We start from the raw sequence: 4,479 nt of genomic DNA, 5'->3' as shown, positions 1-4,479 counted from the left end.
CACGAATATGTAATAAGAAATGGGAGTTCCTATTTAAAAAAACGCAGTTGATATCCGTTCGACGTATGGCAGCGCTATCTAGCGGGCCAATCACAGCGCCATCTGGTTTCCCCCTTCAAACCAGACAAGTTTCGTTCTTTGTAGTTTTTTCGTCTGACGCTTATTTCGTGAGATATTTGGCCCGATCACTATCAATGGATCACCCTGTATATGCTTATATCTTCAGAAATACGAGTTTCCTTCAAAATAGGTACTTTTCTCGTGATCAGCACATGTACCACCTAAGCCATCACTAAAGTGAGTATGGTGCAACTGTCTTTCGGCTCTAATCAATCGATTCGGCTATCGTGACAGAGTGATTTGTAACGTGGACCGAGGCCTTGATTAGGTTGAAGGATGATGAATTGGATGTGAGTTGAAAAACGAATGCCAAATAGAGCTTATGGTAACATGTTGACCTGTAATGTCGTCTAATGTTTAAGTTCGCACCATATTTAATCGGTAGATTTCGGCGAACGCCGGTTCTACCATACTCATTTTAGTTGTTCATAACATTAATGGAATGTTGATCATAAACACACTCAACTCCAGTATTTGACATCCCAGTAATTTTCAATTGTTGTATAAAACATTGTTCAAAATAGGCACTTTCCGTTATTCTGGTAGCTGCAAAAGTTCTGATGCCAGGTTGATTTTCGACGATGTTGGAAACGCGGATGTGCTGCAGAAGTGGACATAGCTAATTCCATTCTCGAGAATGATTTCTTAAAGCAACGGTATCATTGCTTCTGACACAACGTTGACTCATGGTATTGTCAAAAATCGCACTTCCAAAACCATTACTCATATGATCTTCATGTGCACAAACTAAATCTTCACTGTCACAGACTGTTACAATCGTTTCTATCTCAGCATCAGTTATTTGTTGGCCTTAGGCCTAGTGAGTATTCACGAACTAAGTGACAGCACTACACTAGTTGAGTTACCAACCAAAGTCTCTGCCAATGGAATTCAGTCGATGACAATTCAGTTATTGACAGTACGTGTATTATTATATGGAATTAAATACTTGAAAATATACAACTGTAAAATGACAGTAAATTCCACGGACGATACTGATGGCAGACGATAAAATAAAGGATTCTTATTAGGCGCTGATGACTCGAACACTACGTACGTAGCAATTATCATTTGGGATCCAACTACACACATCAAAAAAGTTTTGCATCACCTCGGTTCCGACAGTTCCGGAAACCGTACAGAAAATTGGAATAGAGATCAACATAAACATCATTTCCGCACATTTTGTTGCTCATCAAAACCACACATTGCATGCTGTACCACCATACAGCGAGACCTTCAGAAGTGGTAGTCCAGATCGCTGTACACAGAGGTACCTCTAATACCTAGTAGCACGTCCTACTGCACTGATGCATACCTGTATTCATCGTGGCATACTATCCACAAGTTCATCAAGGCACTGTTGGTCCAGATTGTCCCAATCCTCAACAGCGATTCAGTGTTGATGCCTCAGAGTGGTTGGTGGGTCACGGCGTCCATAAACGGCTCTTTTCGATCCATCCCAGGCATGCTCAAGTGTTTATTTCTGAAGAACTGCTGGCCACTCTAGTCAAGCGATGTCGTTATCCTGGAGGAAGACATTCACAAGATGTGCACGATGGGGCCGCGAATTGTCATCCATGAAGACGAATACATCGCCAATGTGCTGCCAATATGGTTGACTATCGGTTGGAGGATGGCATTCACGTGTCACACAGCCATTACGGCTCCTTCCGTGACCACCAGCGGCGTACGTCGGCCCCACATAATGGCAGCCCAAAACAGCAGGGAACCTCCACTTTGTTGCACTCGCTGAACAGTATGTCTAAACTCTAAAGCGTTCAGCCTGACCGAGTTGCCTCCAAACTCGTCTCCAACGATTGTCTGGTTGAAGGCATATGCGACACGCATCGGTGAAGAGAACGTGATGCCAATTCTGAGTGGTCCATTCGGCATGTTGTTGGGCCCATGGGTACCGCGCTGCATTGTGTAGTGATAGCAAAGATGGACCTCGCCATGGAGTTCGGGAGTGAAGTTGCATATCATGTAGCCTATTGCGCACAGTTTGAGTCGTAATATGACGTTCTGTGGCTGCACGAAAAGCATCATTCAACATGGTAGCGTTGCTGTCAGGGTTCCTCCAAGCCATAATCCTAGGTAGCTGCCACCCACTGCAGTAGTAGCCCTTGGGCGGCATGAGCGAGGCATGTCATCGACAGTTCCTGTCTCTCTGGATCTTCTCCATGTCCGAACAACATCGGTTTGGTTCACTCCGAGACGCCTGGACACTTCCCTCGCTGAGAGCCTTTCCTGGCACAAAGTAACAATGTGGACGCTATCGAACCACAATATTGACCATCTAGGCATGGTTGAACTACAGACAAAACGAGCCGTGTACCTCCTTCCTGGTGGTATGACTGAAACTGATCGGCTGTCGGACCCCTTCCGTCTAATAGGCGCTGCTCATGCATGGTTTACATGTTTGGACGGGTTGAGTGATATCTCGGAACAGTCAAAGGGACTGTGTCTGTGATACAATATCCACAGTCAACGTCTATCTGGGAACTGGGGTATGCAAAACTTTTTTTGATGTGTGTGTTTTAACAATCAGAAACATTGTCGAGCCACAAATAGCTCTTCTAACAGTAGAAAAGTCAATCAATCTTGCAGTCATCTCATTTTTACAAAAAGGCAATTCCAAAATTATAGGCGTGCGATATGGCTTTCAGATAATACAGACATGAACAAAACTACAGTGTTAACCATTCAGAGAATCATCGTGATGAAACATTCCAGATTAAGTGGCTAAGGGAATTTGCTGAATTTTCTAAATTGTGAGCTACATACCATAGTCAAATTCCAAAATTCTGGAGTCGGTAGTCTATTTCTGATAATTCGCTTTTTTTTGGAAATAATTCATTTCAAAATGTAAATCTAACTAAAGATGGGTTGTTTTAATATCAGAATTAGCACATTTTTCACAAAAATTCGTTTATAGAAGCAAACATCACAACCTCCTGTCGGGACCAAGCAACAAACGAAACTCAAAATGTGTCGTAAATCTTCAAAGAGTAATGGTAAACGTTATACACAGTGTATATAGGCATGCACAATACAGGAAGGATAACCATCAGTTCTCTGCAATATAATACGTTTCTTCTGTCACATGTAAAATTTATTTCTTGTGGCAGGTGAACAGGAATATTAGTTTTGCTGTAGGCCTACCTCTTCTGTTTCAACTTCTACAGACTCATGACTAATTTAAGAAAGATATATATAGGTTTAGCACATGAGGGGATCTTCAAATGTGAGCTGCGTTGTCTCTTTATTTATCAGACCTCCCATGCCATGTTATTTACCATATACAGTTGTAGACAAATTCAAACACATTGTTCATCCACTATATAAAAGCTGCTTGACATTGGTTTTTATTGTTGAGTCCATTTAACCACAGCATGTGGTGTATTGTCTAATGATTTTTCAAGCTTTTTTTCTAATGTGGGAGAGAAACCTTCTGTGGAAGAAAATGTCAAAAGAATAACAAATAATAAATAAATTTAGTCTTCCTGCCACCTATAGTTATGCATTTAAAATGAAATGAGTAAATATAACTGCTCACGGTGTAGTGGAAATATTAAATGAATCTTTACATACTCCATTCAAAAAATCATTTATATTTCATCCCTTTCTTCTGTCACACTTCAAGATCCAGTGGCAGACTATGGTGTAACATGCATATTGATGGTAGGCAATGAAATCCTCATAATACCTTTTTGTTAAACTTTACAGGAGAAGATAACTCACATTTCACAGACACATATCACTGTATTAGCTTTAAATGCCACAACAGTTACTACTAAAAAAACTAAACTCCTCTCAAACAGGTCATGAAGGCCCAATGGTACCGACTGGCCACCATGTCATCCTCAGCCCACAGGCATCACTGGATGCGGATATGGAGGGGCATGTGGTCAACACACCGCTCTCCCGGCCGTATGTCAGTTTCCGAGACCGGAGCCACTACTTCTCAATCAAGTAGCTCCTCAGTTTGCCTCACAAGGGCTGAGTGCACCCCGCTTGCCAACAGTGCTCAGCAGACCGGATGGTCACCCATCCAAATGCTAGCCCAGCCCGACAATGCTTAAGTTCGGTGATCTGATGGGAACCGGTGTTACCACTGCGGCAAGGCCATTGGCCCAAGAGTTACTACACTTACAACAAATTACACTTATAAACACTCAACATTTGCTTAAGAGTATCTTCCACTAGCTCGGAAGAATAACTGTATTAAATGTGATACTTCTATTCATATTCATGTAATAGTAGAAAAGTGGTACAGCAGATATTAAGAATAATTTCACAGGAAATGATTTGCAAGCAACTATTCTCAATGGTTTTGTTTTATTCAAATCAGATATA

General features: G+C 41.7%; 1 pseudogene; it reads right to left on the bottom strand.

Annotated features, from left to right (window-relative positions):
• Window positions 1-4,138: 4,138 nt before the first annotated feature.
• On the bottom strand, window positions 4,139-4,256 carry LOC126472315 (5S ribosomal RNA; annotated as a pseudogene).
• Between the last annotated feature and the right edge of the window lie 223 nt (window positions 4,257-4,479).

The sequence above is a fragment of the Schistocerca serialis genome, chromosome 3, assembly GCF_023864345.2.
Source record: "Schistocerca serialis cubense isolate TAMUIC-IGC-003099 chromosome 3, iqSchSeri2.2, whole genome shotgun sequence".
NCBI lineage: Eukaryota > Metazoa > Arthropoda > Insecta > Orthoptera > Acrididae > Schistocerca > Schistocerca serialis.
The sequence above is the reverse complement of the archived record's forward strand: the minus strand, read 5'-3'. Positions and strand labels throughout refer to the sequence as shown.